The 20,680-nt window shown below is 40.2% G+C and overlaps 1 protein-coding gene across 1 annotated transcript in view; it reads right to left on the bottom strand.

Annotated features, from left to right (window-relative positions):
- The window catches only part of pola1 (polymerase (DNA directed), alpha 1), a 260,671-nt gene that overhangs the window by 68,480 nt on the left and 171,511 nt on the right, over window positions 1-20,680 (bottom strand). The window lies entirely within an intron of this gene.

The following is a 20,680-nucleotide window of genomic DNA, read 5'->3' as shown; positions in this document are numbered from 1 at the left end:
TACAGGTTAAATAATACATGAAAATGTAGCACAGTATTTAAGGTACACTATTTTTAAAAAAGCTGTTAACAAGAAAGCTCCAGAATCATTTATGAAAATTTGACAAACTGACAGGATTTTATTTTGGATGAAAAAAGTATTTTGACGACTTTCATTGTGTGATGTAAATTCTCTATCTGCTCAGCATTCAGGGCCCCTCAGAAAAAGCTCTGAAGTCAGATTTATTTATTAATCATCTCTGGTTAATGATAACTTTGGAGAACACGATCTATCATGTTAATCTGGCCCCTTACATATCACCCATATTGAACACATTTCCTAAAGCAATGGTAACTTTCAATTTATTTTGGACCTAAATCACACCCTCTCCTTACATAATTCTGGTGTCCACGACCCTGCTTGGTCTCACTGGCATTTTTGTTTGGAATTTCTGCAGGTTTTTCGCATCGCCTGAAGGAACTCCAGCAGACTTCAGGTGGAGACAGTTGAGAAACCTGGCCAATGACAGCTTCTACGCAAGTGTTTCCATAAAGCTTCTACGGAGGCTATGGTGGAACCTTAGAAATTCACCTCAGTTTTGAGACTAGACAGGAAAAGCAACATCCGTAGCTTAACACATTTCTGCTAAGACCCCTGTTATCAGGAGTTCATCAGGCGATTCAGTTCTAACAGGTTGTATTCCCAAATAGAAGTCAGAGTTCCACCCCCAGCCACGCAAACAAGACTAAGTAGTCAGAAAATTGCAAATGCTGAGTTAGACATATAACAAAAGAGAAATAAAGCTGAATGTTGAGAAAAACTTTCTTCCAAATATTGCATCAGGACTGATAACATAGTTTCTTTTGCAAGAATGATTCTTTCAGCTCTCAATCCCTTTCCAAAAAGTGCAGGGTGGAAGAAAGAAAGTAAAGGGGGAAGATAGCAATTTCAGGTTCAAACGAGTTTTTATATTTGACAGGTTTTCACAATGAATGTCAACTAATTTACTGGATCTTGCAGCAGATTTTCCAAATAGACTCAATTGGCCATTTGACTTATTGATCTGCTCATTTCTGTAATCAAGCACTGTCACAAGAACATTGAAAGGATAATAACAAGGAGCATCATGCTCTTACAGCAGAATTTGTTAAAAACAGAGACTCTAATTTACACAAATTTCATAATAAATGGATCACTAAAGGTTCACACTATATTTTTTCAGCAAGTGTCCCATATTGTTCAATTGATTATAGAAGTGCCATGAGTGAACTACACAGTGGAAGAGAACAGCCATATATAATTTCTTCCTTCCTCCTACATGAAATTAAAATACCTGTGCCTTCCTATAGTTCTTTCTAACTAGTTGCAAAAGATAAAAATGCAACTGGTGACTTATCCATCATCTCTCTAATGCTGACCTGTAGTTGCATTGTGCAAAGTAACTCCTCCCTTTTTTCCCTCTTTTTTGGTGAGTGAATATCTCATTGTTGTAAAGTTTAGGAACAATGGAATTACTGACTGAAAAAAAGACCAAAGTTTGCTTTCTCTCATTTGGCCGAGTGCTTAATACAACAATGGCGGAGACTGTGAAAAATTTACAGAATTTGATTGCTGTGATTAGTCAATAACAGGCCAGAAATTGCTACAAAGAAATGGAAGCGGCGGGGCAATTTGAGAACCACAGGTCTAAATGACTCACCATTTTACCACTCTTAGCAAATTGTCACATTTCAAGCACTCCTATTAGACTTCCAAAATGTTATTTTCTGAAAGAAATCTCTATAATGCTAATCTGAAAGTGGAAATTTACTCCTTTAAGGTAGACTAACAAAGTGTGCATCAATGGATCCAACCCAGATTCATTCACGATCACACTGAACCACTCAACTGTAAGCTACAACAGATGATCAGAATGACAGCATTCCTCTACCCCACTTCAACTATGCCACTCAGCATCGTCCACCGAGGGTCATCAAGTTCCAGTGTGAAGAGTAGAAAAATCTGCTCCACCATCAAGAGTGAGCTAGACAGTAATGAAGCTAAGTTAGGGCAATGTGATAAAGTAGTGGTACGTAAAGATGCAGTTACCACAGGCTCAGTGAATTGTATTATAAGCTTATTGACAACTTCTATCGATTTCTCCCCACTCGGAAGGACAAACTAGATTTCTAGAGGGATTGTATAAAAGATGCATAAGAACTAAAATGTAGCAGCACGAATAAATTATAGGTCCCAATGAGATACATGCAAAGACACTGGCCATAATCTTTCAGCATTCCCTAGGTTTTCAGGGAAGGTGGCATAAGACTGGAGAACTGAAGCATCATGCCCTTGTGCAAAAAGGCTGTAAGAAAACAGGCAGTTCCCCAGGTTGCAAACAGGCTCTGTTCTTGAGACTGTTGCAACTCACTTTGTATGCAAGTTGGAACACAGCATAAGATGATACAAAAAAGTCTTTCGTAAGTACAAATAAGTATCCATCTGTTGGGTCTTTAAAAATTCATGCAACACACTTCTGCGTGGGATCATGGTCGTAAGTACAAGCGTTCATAATTTAGACATTCATAAATCAGGGACCCCATGTAATCACAGCAATTGCAGACTAATATGTTTAACTTCAGTGGAGGGGGATGCTTCTAGAAAGAAAAATGGGTTGATTAGGAAGAGCCAGCATGGATTTCTAAATAAATTCAAAGAATTGTAGAATCCCTACAGTGTGGAAGTAAGCCATTTGGCCCATTGAGTCCACACTGACCCTCTGAAGAGCATCCCACACTGACCCATCACCCCCTCCCCTATCCCTGTAACCCTGCAGTTTCCAGGCTAATGCACCTGGTGTAAACATCCCTGGACCCTATAGGCAATTTAGCATGATCAATCCACTTAATCTGCACATCTTTGAACTATGGAAGAAAACTGGAACACCCAAAGGAAACTCACTCAATCAAGGAGAATGTGCCAACTCCACACAGACAGGTGGAATTGAACCCGGCTCCCTGGTGCTGTGAAGCAGGAGTTCTAACCACTGAGCCATCATGCCGCCTATTTGCTGGCGAACTTTGAAGTTGTAAGAGAAAGGGTTGATGAGGGTAACATATTGTTGGACTTCAGGAAGGCATGCCACACAACAGATGTGTGGGAAAAGTTATAGTTCATGGACTAAGAGGACAGTAGCAACATGGATACAACATTGGTTGAGTGATAGAAAACAGAATAATGATTAACTAATTATTTTCAAGCTAGAGGAATGCTTCTTGTGGAGTTCCCCAGGGGTTGGTTTGGAATACCTGCTTTTCCTGACATATAAAATGAGCTAGATCTTGGTATACAGGGGATAATTTCAAAGACTTGGATTTCACTGTTTTGGACAGTACAGAATTTTAAAAGGCCAGAGACAGGTTGGTGGAGTGGGTGCACAGGTGCCAAATAGAATTCAATACAGAGAAGTATGAGGTGATGTATTTTGGTAGGAAGAACATGCACAGACAGTATGAAATAACGAGTGTGCTTTAAAAGGGCGCAGAACAGAGGCAGGGTGATGAAACGTCTGCAATCAAACACACCGGCTCGGACAAATACTTAATTACATTCAGCAGAACTTGGCAGAGTAATAAAAAAAAAAGCACAACTTTGTGCGAATAGCAAAATTTGCCACAGTATTGTGAACAACTTTACTTTGTGAAAAATTCAGTTGAGCATTTTGGATGCATTGGTTGGGGATGGAAGATGGCAAATTTTGTTGAGGGGCCAGAAGTGGAAAGGAAACTCAACTCTGCAGGAGTGGAACATGCACTTCTGGACTCAACTTGCACTGGCAGCCAAAGAATTTCATGCAACCAAAAACACAGACATGTAGGTGAAATCAAAAGCAGAGGATGGCTTTATTAACACTATAGAAAATTTTACCTCATCCAGGTCGCAGACAGGAAATGAGTGGGTTTGCCGTCAGGAAGCATTGGAGCAGTGCAAGATACACACAAAGTTAGACATTACATGAATATAAGGTAACTAATGATCTGAAAAATATTTGGGATGAGGTCAGGGGTTGCACTGATCATGGGACACGACAGTAAGGTCTATGGAGATATGACACCTCGTGACCGACGATGGGGATAGCTACGGCCTGGTGGATGACAGAAGGAGAAACAAAGGAGGATGGATTGATTAGCGCTGTCAAAGGTAGTAAAGAGGATGAGATCAAGAACACAGCCATTGATAGAGTCACATAGCACGGCTTTGGAGCATGGACCAATCTGTGTTGTGGGCAGTGAGTCACTATACTGCGGGACACTCAGAACGATGGGACGATAAAATGCAAGATAATTTATTATTTGGGAAAGAAAAGCAAAGTTTAGGATAGAACAATGACTACAGAGAATGGATGGATAAATGATATATGGTTTGGATGGATGTTAGACAGTCTTTAAAAAAAAAATCCTTCATGGAATACAGGCATCACTGGCAGGGCCAGCATTTGTTCCTCTTCCTAACTGCCATTTGCCATTGAAATGATTACCTTTGGAGATAGCCTGGAGAGCTAGTTAGGAGTCAACCACACTGCTGTGGGACTGGAGTCAGACATAGAACACAGCAGGTAGGGATGCCAGATTCCCTCCCCTAAAGAACATCAGTGAACCTGTCCAAGAAGAGGCTGTATTACACTAACTGGGAAGGAAGGAAAGAAATAGTCAGAGGGAGGGAGACAAGTGGAGAGTTTTATCAACTGGATAACATGCTCATTTTTCTCATCTTCTGGAACTAATTTTCACTTTCCTGAAGTTATCGTCTAATTTGTTAGTATAGTTAATTAGGAACTAAAGTCGCTTGCCTTATCTAAGTATATATTTGTGCACAGTTATTGACAGGCTATGAAACTTTTGAAACCTTTACTGAAGCAGGATGAGCAGTGAGACCCCAGGCTGATTTGCTCGCTCTCCCTTCCCCCAACAATTGTCAAGAGGTCAATTAAAAATCTTCAGAATGAGCTAATTCAACATAGGCAGAAATCCTCCAGGTGCACATTGTTTTGTGAACATTTGCAACTTCTCCTCTTCACATGTTTTCCAAATTACATTTAGCTTCTGGTACTTAGACTTTCAATTTTAAACAACATTGAGATCAGAGTCAAGACATTTCAAAGAAAACTGCATTCTTCATTTATTCACAGCTGTTACAGGGACTATGTCCATTCAACTGATGAAACTAGCAAGGTTAATTCGTATGGACTTCCTACCAGTTATAACAACACGAAAAAAAGTACAGTTTTTTATATCACCTCAGTAATTAACACTTACAAGGGTATGTTTATACATACTATCTTGTAATCTCTCTTTACAAACTGCAACAATAGGTGTAACTGCTACTCAGGAAAATTAAACATGCACGTCAATGTGTGGGGAGCTATTTTGAACAGTTAATAATAGAACAGAGTATCTTTTTTGTTTTCCTTTGATAATTAGGTTTCCAGTGCAGATTAATTTCAATATCACAATTCTAAGGAAATTTTTTTTTCTAATTGAATTCAACATATGCGCTGTGTAGTAACAACAGCCAGATAATATTGTCACATACATAACAGCAATTAGTTTTGCTCTCATTTACTGTTTGATTTTGCTTTAGACCTGTGACATTGCTTCAGGAAATGTAATTTCCTTCACTGTTCTCTAAATATATAACTTCTATTTGGGAGGGAATATACTTACTGACCTAATTTACTCGATTCTGACCATGTGAACAGGTGCTACAAGGCCTGGAGTAGGATGTGAACCTGGTGTTATTTGACTCCGAGGCTGGAGTGGCACCAACTGAGCCACTGATAATCATATGCATTTCAAACAGATTAATGTGATGTATCTAGCATGTGGGTGAAACCAGTTAGCATGCTTATAGCTCAGTTTGCTTTTCATATTCAACCTACCTTACTGCAGCGATGTGGAAATCTTCAGAGTGAAATGTATAAATCTGTCAGTTCACAGCCTGTACATTAGCAAGTTGTCAATAATGCCTCCTCTGGCAATACGCAGAACCTGGGTGCCTTGTCGCTCCAGGCCACTGCTTGAGGGACCAAGAGTTAGTTTGGGCCCTAGCCTTGCAGTGTGCATGCCCACTGGTATATAACCATGCTCTGACATTCATTAATCAAATTCCTACCCATGGCCAAATAGCTCCATGGTCTTGTGGATACCCGTGGTGAAACCCTGACAAAGAAACTGGAGTAAATCCCAAAGTTGGACAGACACCTAAATATCAGGTACTAATGCTTATTTAAAGAACCAGTGCAGGCATGATGAACTGAATGGTCTCCTTCTGTACTAAAACAATTTGGTGATGTGATGGAGACATACAAAATCAAGACACTGGCATCAGTTGGATATGATCATCACTGGATGCGATTCTCCAAACCGTGCTCTCAACACATACAACTATCACTATGGTGCGTGTGCACCAGGGATGAGAACATAGGAACAGGAGTAAGCCATTCAGCCCATCAAGACTGCCTTACTAGTCAATACAATTATAGCTGATGGAACTCATCAATGTCTTTTACCTGCTATATCTCCATGACACTTTACGTCATCGATAATGAAAAAAAGAAGTATCAATCTCTACTTCAAATATACTCAATGACTAAATAAAAACCGAAAGAACTGTGGACACAGTTCTGAGGAAAGGTCACCGGAGCTGAAACGTTAACTCTGATTTTTCCTTCACAGATGCTGCCAGACCTCCTGAGCTTTTCCAGGAACTTCTGCTTTTGATACTCAATGACTGAATTTCCAGAGTCCTCTGGGCGAGAGAATTCTGAACATTCACCACATTCCCAGGAAAAATCTTTCCTCATTTCCTTTCTAAATGGCATCCCCCTCATTTTTGAATTGGTTCTAGACTCCCCAACCAGAGGAAATATCTTACTTAAAGGTAAGATGGATTATATTTTGTAGGTTTCAACGAGATCACCTTCCATTCTTCTAAAGTCTAGAGAATACAGACCCACTTTGCCCAATCTCTATTCAGAGGAGAATGTCCCTATCCCAGGAACTAATCTAGTGAACCATCAGTGCACTCCCTCTATGGCAATAATACCTCTCCTGAAATAAGGAGACCAAAACAGCACACAGTACTCCAGGAATGGCTAACCAAGCTCCTACACAATAAAGGTAAGATTTCACTACTCCTGCAATAAAAGGTTAAGATTCCAATAACCTTTCTAATAGCTTGCTGCAACTGCAGGATAGCCTTCAGTAACTTGTTGACAAGGAGAGGCAAGTGCCTTTACACAATTACACCTTCCAACCTCTCATCATTTAAGAAATGCTCTGCAAATCTGTTTTTTCTATCGAAGTGGATAACTTCATATTTATAGAATCATAGAATCCCTACAGCGTGGAACCAGGCCCTTCGGCCCAACCAGTCCACACTGAACCTCACAGCATCCCACCCAGACCCATCCCCCTTTAAAACACCTAATCAACACATCCCTGAACACTACAGGCAATTTAGCATGGCTAATCCACCTAGCGTGCACGTCTTTGGACTGTGGGAGGAAACTGGAGCAACCGGAGGAAACCCACGCAGACACAGGGAGAATGTGCAAACTCCACACAGACAGTCGCCCGAGGGTGGAATCGAACCCGGGTCCCTGGCGCTGTGAGGCAGCAGTGCTAACCACTGAGCCACCGTGCCGCCTATTGTTCCACATTAAACTCCATCTCTGAAGTTTTTTGCCCAATCACTATGCCTGTCTAAATCCTGCTGAAAATGTTTTAGCTCTTCCTCATTTCACACGTTCTGGCTTATCTTTGTATCATCTGCAAGGTTGCAAATGGTACATTTGGTCTCCAAATCCAAATCATTGACATATAATGAGAACAACTGAGACCCGAGTACTGTTCCATCATGAGAATGACCCATTTACTACTACTGTCTGTTTTTGATCTATTAGCCAATCCTTAATGTATGCCATTTAAGTACAGAGATGAAGAAACACATCTTCACTTGGAGGGATGCTGTGAAGGTCAGGTCACTGAATATATACATGAAAGAGACTGTTAACAATTTTAGATATCAAAGGCATCATGGAGTACGGAGAGAAAGTGGGAATAGGGTGATATGATTGGGACTAAGTCAATGATCATACTTAATGGCAGAACAGGCTCAAAAGGGTCAAATGAAGGCAATGCCCCAGATTGTGTTTGAAGCAAAAATTTGTGACTTTGTACAAGATCAAGCATGGCCACACCGATTACAACTCTCCAGGGATCATCCTGCAAGTCATCATGGGAAATGGACTGTTCCATGTTTCTCTCACTAGACTGCTGATCCCGGTTGAATGCATCTGGCCAGAATCCCAGTATGGTTTCAGAACCGGAAGATCTATAATTGATATGCTCATCTCAGCCTGAAAGTTACAAGGGAAATGCCACAAACACTATGTTTGTTTTCACTGATCTTACCAAGGCAGGATCGTCTCTTTAAGCAGCTGGAGAGAATCGTCTGAACACTGAAGCTGGTCAATACGATCCCCTTTGCAGGGCAACATGACAGGACATTATCGGGACCCTCTGACTTCCACAATGAAGCAGAGAGGATTGTGTGCTGGCATCAACATTTTTTGGTATATTCCCATCTTTGTTATTACCACATGCTTTCAGCCATCCATAGGGGTATGTGAGATCCATACCAGGACTGACAGATACTGCTTATTTGAGATCCAAGACAGAAGTGTACCAAATACTCAATGAGAGAGTTCTTCAACCCTGACAATGCCACATTAATATCCCACACAGGGAACACCAACAGCAGCAGCAAAAAAAAAATGAACAGTCCCCCTCACAACTACCAAGAGTTTAAACAGATCATCAGCAACACGTAGAAAAATGCCATGGTCTAGCATGTTCTCACATCATCTTCTAGCAGCAAAAACAATGTGATCAAGAAGTTGCTGATAGCTTCATGCATCTAGGTTCTATAATCATCATCAATCTGTCACTTGATGCTGATTACCAACGCATGCATTGCAAAAGATGTAGCTTCTTTGCCTAAGCAGGGTAAGGGCTCATTGAACAAAAGCAACCTGCCTGAGAACAATGAACTCTGAGCCTAGCGAGACTCGGTCTTCAGGCATACATCTCCAGTGGCGAGACCTGAACAACATATTAAACAGGAATTCAGGCCAATCATTTTCATTGTTAGAAAGTCTCAGATTTATTATAAGAAATACTCTCTGTTTAGGTCATTTGTAGCTCTCTGCAGACCAATTCAAACCTTATAATTATTGTGATCTTACTATTAGGAAAAGGGGAACAGTAGGCCATTTTGCCTGCTGAGCCTGACTCGCCATTCAACATAACCACGGCTGATTGAACACATCAATACTTTTGACCCATCCCATCCTGCCATTTAGTAAGAAATCCAGAAAGAACAGTCTGATCTATTTCTCCCAGGGGCTATTTTCACTTTCCAAAAGAGTCAGACATGTGTGAGAAACATCACGTGCAGACAGCACAGTTATGGATAATTGATAAGTCTGGTTCGCTTTGTCTCATACATGTACATATAAGGACAGGGGCTTTAGTGTGTAAGAAATTTGGAGGCTGTGAAACAACTTTGCGCTGTAACAAAAGTTTTGGGATGAAAGCACGGGTGAAAGAACAATATATCTTACAATGATTCATACAAAAGTCAGGGATTAAATATTTTCACAGCATAACTTCGTGTTTGCCACATTGCATGCCAGGTCAAGAATGCTGCAATTTGCTACACTCACATTTTAAGTTGCATTCCTGACCTGTCTTTTCAGTTCACCGAAATCATTTGACTTGTTTACAAATAGACGACAACCAGTGATTACACACTAATTTTACTTTTATCCTCTGTGTCTGGAGTTTTCAAAGACATCCATTAAAAATGAACATAGGAAAGCCAAAATTAAACATGCAAAAGTCAATCCCTGCTATTACTCATCAAAACTTCGAAATGTGGTGCCCTTTTATGAGAAGATTGGTTTTCTTAACCTCTAGCTAATGTCTGCCGGAATATCAATTATAATGAGTGAAATCTATCACAAAGTAATATAGGTAGGAATCAATATCACCACACCCTGGGAAAAAATAATTTTCAGGCAATTTATTCTTTCAAGCTGTAGACATAACTGGCAAGATGACATTCTTTGCCCATCAATAATTGCCCTTGAATTGAATGGAATGCTAGGCTATTCCAGAGCACAGTTAATAATCAGTCACATCACTGTGGGTCTTGAGTTACATGTAGACTAGAATGGTAAGATGGCAGGTTCCTTCCCGAAAAGACATTAGGGAATCAGATAGGCTTTTAAAACAGATTGATGGCAGTTGTCATGGTCACCTTTACAGAAACCTGCTTTCAGTGCCAACTTTTATTAACTAAATTTGAATTCCGCCAACCACTGTGGTGGGATTTGAGCATGTGTCCCCAGAGCATTAGACTGGGCTTCTGGGTTACAAGTCCCTTGGCATTACCACCAAATGCCCCAGTGTGATAACACAATACTTCCAAAAATATTTTGTAGTTACATTGAAAGATGTCACTCCCTTGTTAATTTATATTAAGGTTAACGATATACAGGGAGTGGAGGGAGTGTATTGATCAGTTCAGTGCCTTGCACACATACAAAGAGACCTTACTGGATTCTGGGCACACACACATTTTTAGTGTTGCCTCATGTAAATAAATTGAGTACAAAGAACAGTACAGCAGAGGAATTGGCACTTCAGCCCACCAAAACTGTGCCAATATATGATGCCTTTCTAAAATAAAAACCTCTGTGCGGTTTATATCCCTCCACTTCCTGCCTATTCACATATCTGTCAAATACCACTTAAAATGTTGTTATTGTATCTGTTTCTACCACTTCCTCTGGTGAAGCAATCCAGGCGCTTACCACCCTCAGTGTAAAAATTTGTCCCACACATCTCCTTTATACTTACCCCATATACCTTAAACCTTCGTGCCCTAGTAATTGACACTTCTACACCGGGGAAAAAAGACTCCGACTATCCATTCTATCTATGGATGTCATTATTTTGTAAACCACTCTCATCTTTCGGCATTCAGATGAAAACAAACTAAGTTTGTCCAATCTATCCTCACAGCTAATACCCTGGTAAACTATTTCTGTCCCCACTCCAAAGCCTCCACATCATTCTGGTAGTGTAACGACCAGAACTGTGCCCAATAACCCAAATGTGGCCTAATTAAAGTTCTATATGGCTACAACACTACCTGCCAATTTTTATTCTCTATGCACTGAATGGCGAAGGCAAGGGTGCTGTATATCTTGTTGACCACCTTATCCACTTGTTTGCCACTCTCAAGGAACTGTGGAGCTGGACATCTAGATCCCTCTGTATGTAGTTGCTACTAAGGGTTCCCAAGTCTCCAGCCTATCTATAGCCTGCTGTTTCCTCTGGCATTCCTCCCCATGATCTGCAGTCCCCCAATCTTTGTGTTGTCTGCAGACTTATTATTCAGGATATAAAACTTATGATATGACAAACAGGAGTCCCTGCACAGATCCCTACAGAGCACCACAGGCCACAGATCTCCAGTCAGAAAAGCACACTTTCACAGCTACTCTGTCTTCTATGACTAAGCCAGTTCAGTATCCGTCTTACCAGCTCACTGCAATCTCCCATGGCTTCACCTTTTACATCAGCCTGCTAACCAATGAGCCACTGTGCTGCCAATTTCCCTACCACTGATATAAAGCTTACCAGCCTGTAATTTCCTGGATTATCCCTGTTGCCCTTCTTAAAGGAAGAGTGATAGCTATTCTGCAGTCCTCTGGGACCTCTCGTGATTAAAAGAGGATACAAAGGTTTCATACAAGGTCCCAACAATTTCCTCACCTGCCTCCCTCAGCATTTTGGGATAGATCCCATCAGGTCCTGGGAACTTGTCTACCTTAATGCTTTTCAAAACAAACAAAACTACTTCCTGTTTTTTAATCTCAACATGCCCCAAAACATCAATATACGCCTCCCGGGACTCACCATCCACTATGTTCTTCTCCTTTGTGAATACTGATGCAATGTATTCATAAAGAACCTCACTCACTTCCTCTGGCTCCACACGTAAATTCCCTTTGTCCTTGAGTGGACCTGCCCTTTTCCTAACTACCCTCTTGCTCCTAATACATGTTTAAAATGCCTTGGGATTTTACCTAATCCATTTTGTCAAAAAGATATTTCATGGCCTCTTTTAGCCCGCCTAATTCTTTGTTTGAGTTCTTTTCTGTTATCTTTGTATTCTTCAACAGCTGTGTCTGACTTCAGTTTCCTAACCCTTACATATGCCTTTTTCTTTTTGTCTAAGCCTCACAATTTCTCTAGTCATCCAAGGTTCCCGAATCTTGCCATCCTTATCCTTCATTTTCAAAGGAATATGCAGAATGTTCATTAACTGGCCTTTAAAAGATTGCCACATTCCAGACGAGGATATACTCTCAAATAGCTGCCCCCAGTCTACATGTCCCAGTTCCTAACTCCTGCCTAATATTGTGATAGCTGGCTTTCTCCAATTTAGTACTTTCACCCAAGGACTACTCTTATCTTTATCCATCAGTAACTTAAATAATTATGATCACTGTTCCCAAAATGCTCCCCCACTGAAACTTTGATCACCCTACCGGGCTCATTCCTCGATACTAAGTCTATTATGGCCCCTTCCTTCATTGGACTATTTACATATTGTTACTAAAAACCATCCTGGACACACCTAACAAACTCTCCCTCACCCAAACCCCTGGCACTAAGGAAGTCCCAGTCAACGTCAGGGAAATTAAAATCATTCCACCACAACAACCCTGTTAATTTTACAGCTTTCCATAATCTGTCCACATATCCATTCCTCTACCTCCTGATCACTATTGGGAGGCCTGTAGTACAATCCCAAAGTAACTACACCCTTCCCGTTCCTGAGCTCTACCCATATGGCCTTGCTGGATGAATCATGTAAGGTTCCTGTGATATTCTCCCTTAAGTAATGCAACCCTCCTATCTCTTTTACATCCACCTGAAATCGGATGATTTCTCACCTGAAACATCTAATCCTGGAATGTTAAGTTGCCAGTTTGTCCGTCACTCAGCCAAGATGACAAGATGAAGAAAAGAACAGCCCACCATTCATATTTGTAGGAAACTGAATACTTGGTAACAGAAACATCCAAATAGAGAAAGCATCAGTGCGCCTGGTCTTGCATATGCAGAACCTTGGATGTTTCTTTATCCAATAACACTGAAGAGATTGTTATAAAAATATATATGACAGAGATCACAACACTTAAATTTTTTACGTCATTCTCTTCACAAAAACTGAAGACTGTTTCATTGGAGTTTAATGCTACAGCCAGAAAATTTACAAATCAGTAAATCGGCAGGCCAGCATAATTTTATAGTAGACACTTCGACAAGAGCAAACATGAAATAAACTAAAGCATCTGATAACAATGGATTTAGGTGGGATATGGTTGTTACAAAAATCAGTGCATATTTAATGTAAATACATTACTGTTGATGGACCATAGAAGAATCTCTTTAATAGTAAGTGAAAATGCCTTCTAATGATACCTTCTCATTTTCATGTGGGTGGAAGGCATAATGAGAAGTTCACAATATATATTTATATTTTGGATTTTAGATTTCAAAATAGAGGCAGATGGATATGTGTCAGCTTTGTGAAGGCAATATATTTAGGCAGTGAGCTAAGTCAGTTATAAAAAGCATATGGTTGCAGTCAAGTGCCTGGGAAAACTCCTGTAGTATTAATGAATAAAATGTTTATACTGTTGGGTTTATCACAGAGTAAATACATTAAATCAAGTATTTTAGTTTTGAGTTCAAACAGAAGGTTCAAAAGAACGCAGGGCTCAGTTCAGAATTGCATTTTCTAAGCAGCAATTAGCTCAGGGGCAACAGCCAAATCAGCAGAACTGGTTTCTAGCTTCCAAACTAGGAGTTTGGACAGAAATTTTAGAATCCTAGAAATGAAAGTCTAGGCCATCAGAATTGTGAAGGGGTCACATCAGTAGATTCAGAAGGGAAGTATAAAATCATCTTCATGGTTCCAGAGGAAGAAACTGGAAAAAGACAGATAAGGAAAGATTTTCACAGGTTGAGATAAGACATTTCTCTGGTATTAAATCTCTCAAAGGAATGATGATGGGAAATAGGCTGAAACATTGTTTTGATGTCTGCAATAAAATCTTTATGTTTGTTTTGTTTGTTTATTTCTTCTTTTGTGCTATTAACTTGTGTTGTTGAAGAACATCTGCAGTCTTGTGTGAATGTTTTAATGACTAGCCACCAAATTTTATTCTCTCATTGGATGTGGGCATTGCTGGCTAGACCAGCATTTATTGCCCATCCCTAACCGGCCATTGGCCAATTAAACGTTAACCACATTGTTGTGGTGCTGCAGTCACAGGTAGGCCAGACCAGATGAGGATGGCAGTTTCCTTCCTTAAAAGGACATTAATGGACCAGATGGGTTTTTCTGACAATTGACTATAGTTTCATGATCATCAGTATATTCTTAATTCCAGATTTTTTCTATTGAATTCAAATTCCACCATCTGCCATGGTAGGATTTGAACCCAGATCCCCAGAATATTACCTGGGTCTCTGCATTAATAATACCACTTGGTCATCACCTCCCCTGTTAATCAATTTCAAAAATTAAATACATGATCTATAAAGTTAAGTGTCATTCTACCATTTGACTTGTCCAGCATTACTATCAGCTAGGATAACAGCAGGATTAAACAGTTGTGAGATACATATTTGCTGAGAGAGTAGTTCTACGTTATTTGCTGAACACATGATTGGTTAAAACACGTGAGCGCCACATCTGTCTTTTCTCTTTTAGATTCTGGTCTGAGGTGGAAAATCATACCATCTTGTTATAGACATAGATTATTACTCCACCATGTCCTGAAAATCCCTACCTACACCATGACCACATGAATAACATCTCAAGGATTGCAGCATCCAATCTGAGGGAAACAGAGGACAGCCAATACACACAACCATCAATCTCCAGAATCCACAACTCCAGAAGAAATCCACAGTAATTTGCTCTAATGTTGAAAAACTGATGAGATTTGACACTTCGGTATACATTTGAATAATAAAACAGAACAAACCATGAATTAAGAATGAACCATAAACACTCCTCTTTCCATCGACCATTAAAACTGAATTTCCTGAAAACCTCTCATGCTTCACTGGTTTATCTTTGATCCAAGCCCTAATTATGTTAGGTAGAGGAGTTGTAACTTTTATCTTTCTGCATCTAATCGCTACCCAGTGAACAGCATCTCCCATTGTCCCTTTATGAAAAAACTCACACATAAAGGTTTGGTGAAAGTGGACAGAACCCCCCCAAGTCAACACGTCCTTTTTGCCTATTAGGCCCACAGAACCTCAATGGCTACACAGGCAAGGATCCCGCTGTCCAGCATGACTACTTCAGACTATTCTTTGATCACTGTTGAATACGTTGCTTTTCATTAAGTGGCTACTTAACATGCACTTGAGACCTGTGAGTCGTCTGATTTACCAAAGATGCCGTATTAAAATCAATTATCTTGAATGGTAATATTAATTGCTTTATAGTCAGGTGCTTCAGCTCAATCTGTAGAGTTAAAACACCAACTTGAATTCAAGACAGTCAGAAGGGGAGGACAAAAGAAATGTAACGTCTTTTACAAAAAAAAAGCAGAAATGCAACAGCGTCTAAAACATCGGTTTGTCATTGGACTTTCTGATCTGCGTTTCTTTTTAATCCACGCTCTGCCGTCAAGAGAGTGAAAAGATAATAAGCCTCTTCAAACTCTTACTGCAGGTTGGATACAAATGCCTGCTCTAATTCACACACATTCACGAGCATGTTAAAATGGCCAAACTCCAACCCCTTCTACTTAAGCAGCACAACTTGACATTCGATTTCCTTCTTTTGTAACTAGTAGTTGTGCCAATGATTACACGTTTCTATTCATCAAAAAGTTGTTGAAACTATTACTAAATCAGTGACAGAACCATGAGTGCAGAAGTTTCATTCCAAGGCTGGTGTATATAGTTTCTTCTGTGTCCTTTGCATTGAGCAACGAAGAGCAAACATTAAAAAAAACACAGGAATCACTGAGAAGTGAAGTAAGTGCTTATATGTATTAGGAGCGCAAGTAATATTAATGCTGGTTAATTTTTGTTAAATTTTACAATCAATCTCATTCTCATCATATTGTTATTTTGGCTTTACAATTTTTCGGAAAATACTTGGATATCAAATATTCTAAGCTTTGGTTCCAGATCCCTTTCCAGTGACTAGAATTTTGAAAATTGTGTTTAAGGCTAAATCTAGAGTTCCAATGGCTTTTTAGATTTTGCCTGTGACAGTTATAAATTATTGACTTTGTCTGATCAAAAAATGACAATATGAAGTGAACAAATCCCAAAATTCCCTCTACTCATGAACTCAATTGATTCTAAGTGACCATCCCGTTTAATTGCATTATTTGACTCCTTGATCAATATTGCAACACCACCTCCTATTTAGCACCGTTTCCTGCCTTGTCTGAAGACTCGATAGCCTGAAATATTGAGCTGTCATCCTGCCCCTCCTTTAAACACGTCTCCACGAAAGCAATACTGTCATACGCAGTTAAAGTAATATTCAGTTAAAATCTTGGAGGAGGAACTTCATGCAGAGAGAAAAGGAAAATGTTAAATAAAATCTATGTTGAATACTGAATAGTGTAGTGGGTTCTATTCTCTCCTCGCTATCCCCTTGCCCCAGATATACTTGTAAAATGCCTTTGGTTTTCTTTATTTGAATTGTCAGTGTTTTTACATGTTGCATCTTCGTTTTCCCAATTTTATTTTAAAATAACCCTCTGCACTTTCTTTCAGCTACTTGTGTTGAGCCCTCAGTATCGACCATAAGCTTCCCTGTTTATCCTTATCCAATCCTGTCCATTCCTCAATATCCATGATTCTGTGGACTTTTTGGTCTCACTCTTCATCTTTAGAGAAGATGTTGTCCCTACACTTTTACCGTTTTCTTTTTGAAAGGCTTCTGCTACTCCAATGGAGATGTTCTTTCAAGTGGCTTTTTCCAGTCCACTTTGTCTAAATCCCGTCTTATCTTATTAAAATCGATCTTTCACAAATTCAGAACCTTTGTTTCTGGCCCATCTTGTCCATTTCCATGGCTGATTTAATTCTTACCGAGATAAGATCACTATCACCGAAATGCTCTGGCGCTGGCACTTCTACCACTTCCCTAGCTTTGTTCCCTAAAAACTGCCACTCTGCCACTTCTCTTGTAGGATTTTCTACATGCAATCTCTTGGATACATTTCAAGAACTCCACTCCCTCCAAGCGTTTCACATTTTGTCAATGCCAGTTAATAATAGGGAAGTTGAAACCCCTATTAGTAAATTACTTTTACACCTCTCCGGAATTTGCTGTCATATCTTTCATTCTATTTCTCTCTCAATTTTCTTGTGGCGGTGGAGGGGGGTGCTATACAGAACTATCCCAACAATGCGATGTCCCCTTTCTAAGTTATACTCATATGAACTCAATTGATTCTAAATGACCATCCCTCTTAATTGCATGATTTGACTCCTTGATCAATGTTGCAACACCACCTATTTAGCACCCTTTCCTGCCTTGTTTGAGGACTCTACAGCCTGAAATATTGAGCTATCAGTCCTGCCCCTCTCTCAACCATTTTTCCACAATAGCAATACTGTAATATCCCCATGCATTAATCAGAATCCTCAATTCATCTGTCTTATATGTGAGACTTCCTACATTAAAATAAGTACCATTCAATCTTGCTGAGCCCCCTTGCTTCATAACTTGATGATATACACTCTGCCTGTCAGACTGACTTGACTTTTTTTTCTACATTTGTACGTCCACTACCCAGTACTGTACCTGCACTCCGTATTGCATTTCCCTGGCAGTTACCCAGAAGACTAGAAACTGAATTGGATGAGCCATATAAAATACAATGCTACTAAAGCAGGTCAGAGACTGGGAATTCTATGGCAATTAACTCACCTCCCAATTCCTCAAAGCCTGCTCACCATCTACAAGGCACTTGTCAGGAATGTGATAGAATATTCTCCGCTTGTGTGAATGACACATTCAAGAAGTTGACACCACTCAGGACAAAGAAGCCAGCTTAACTGACACCTCATTTAACACATTTAACATTCAGTCCCTCCACCACTGTTCCATAGTGGCAGCAATGTGCATCATTTACAAGATTCACTGCAGCAACTCATCAGTATTCTTTCCAACCTACGGCTACTTTCACCTCAGAGGACAAGGACAGAAGAAACACATGTACACCAACACCTGAACATTCCCCTCCAAGCCACAGGCCATCCCGATTTGGAACTATCACCTTTCATGGAGTCAGAGTGTCATACAGCATGGAAACTGACCCTTTGGTCCAACTAGTCCATGCCGAACATAATCACCCAAACTAAACAAATCCTAGCTGCCTCCTCCTGGCCCATTTCTCTCCAAACCTTTCCTATTCATGTACTTTTCCAAACTTTTTTAAACGATTTAATTGTGCCCGCATCCACCACTTCCAAACATGAGCCACCCCTTGTATGAAAAAAATTCACCCTTTATGTCTTTTTTAAACCCCTTTTCTCTTACCTTAAAAATGTGTCCCCTAGTCTAGAAATTCCCCATCTGAGGGAAGAGAAAACTACCATTAACTCTATCTATACCCATCATTATTTTATAAGCTTGTATAAGGTCACCTCTCCACCTCCTACACACCAGTGAAAAAAAGTCCCAGTCTATCTTTGTAACTCAAACCTTCCATACCCGGCAACATTCTGGTAAATCTCTTCTGAACCCTCTCCAGCTTAATAATATCCTTCCTATAACTGGGCGACTAGAACTGGACACATTATTCCACAAGAGGCCTCACCAATGTCCTGTACAACCCCAACATGATTCCCCAACTCCTATACTCAAAGGACTGAGCAATGAAGGCAGCATCCCAAATGCCTTTTTAACCACGCTGTCTGTATGTGACAAAATTCAAAAAATTATGTACCTGAACTCCTGGGTCCCTCTGTTCTACAGCACCACACAAGGCCCTATCATTAATTCTATAAGCCCTACCTTCGTTTGTTGTATCAAAATGCAACATTTCGCTTTTATCCAGATGGAGCTCTATCTGCCTTTTTTCAGTCCATCGACCCATTGGATCAAGATCCCTTTGAAATCTTAGAAAACCTTCTTCACTGTCTACTCTGCCACTAATTTTCACTTTGAACCGGCTAACCATTCCTTTTATATAAATGATTTGGATGAGAATATAGATGACAAACAAAAGAGGACCCAGGAACAAAAACAAAGTTGCTGGAAAAGCTCAGCAGGTCTGGGAGCATTCATAGAATCATAGAACCCCTACAGTGTGGAAACAGGCTCTTTGGCCCAACAAGTCCACACCGAACCTCAGAGCATCCTACCCAGACCCATCCCCCCATAGCCCACCTAATCTACACATCCCTGAACACCATGGGCAATTTAATATGGCCAATCCACCTAGCCCACAAATCTTTGAACTGTGGGAGGAAACCGGAGGAAACCCACACACGCACCGGGAGAGTGTAAAACCTCCACACAGACAGTTGCCCGAGGGTGGAATTGAACCCAGGTCCTTGGCGCTGTGAGGCAGCAGTGCTAACCACTGAGCCGCCATGCCACCCAAAAACAGCAATCAGGGCTCGTCCGGGAATTGAAGCATTCTTGAAGAAAAAAAAAGTTAACATTTCAATCTGGTGACCCTTCCTCAGAAACGTTAACTATTTTTTTGCTTCACAAATGCTGCCAGACCTACTGAGCTTTTCCAGCAACTTTGTTTTTGTTCCTGATTTACAGCATCCGCAGTTCTTTCGGTTTTTAAAAAAGAGGACACAGAACTGATCCCTGTGGAACACTGCTGGTGACAAGCCTCCAGTCTGAAAAACAACTGTCCACCATCACTCGCTGACTCCCACGATTAAGCCAATTATGTATCCAATTGGCAAGTTCATGCTGAATCCCATGTGACCTAACTTTAATTAGTCTACAATGCGGAACATTGTTAAATCCAAGTTAACAATGTCTACTGCTCTGCTCTCTCAATCTTTTTGGTAACTTCCTCAAAAGAACTCAAGCTTGTGGGGCCTGATTTTCCTCACACAAAACCTTGCTGACTACCCCTAATCAATATTTGCCTCTCTAACTGTCCATAAATCCTACCTTTTATAATCACCTCCAACAATTTACCCACAACTGATGTCAGACTTACAGGTCTGTAGTTCCCCAGTTTCTCCTTACAACTTTTCTTAATCAAAGGTACAACATTAGCCACCCTCCAGTCATTAGGCACCTCACCCATAGTTATAGATGATGCAAATATTTCTGCAAGGGGTCTTGCAATTTCCCCCCATACTTCCCACAAAGTTCTGAGATACATTAGATTAGGTCCCAGAGATTTATCCACCTTTATATTCTCTAAGACCTTGCAATTGTCCTCTTCTGTAATGAGAACTGTTTTTAAAACATCAAAATTTATTTCTCTGCATTCTCTGAACTCCATTTCTTTCTCCACAGTAAAAACTGAGCGAAATATTCATTTACT

Source organism: Rhincodon typus, chromosome 11 (assembly GCF_021869965.1).
Source record: "Rhincodon typus isolate 14 chromosome 11, sRhiTyp1.1, whole genome shotgun sequence".
Classification (NCBI taxonomy): Eukaryota; Metazoa; Chordata; class Chondrichthyes; order Orectolobiformes; family Rhincodontidae; genus Rhincodon; species Rhincodon typus.
Note: the sequence above shows the minus strand (reverse complement) of the source record. Positions and strands in the feature narration are given on the sequence as shown.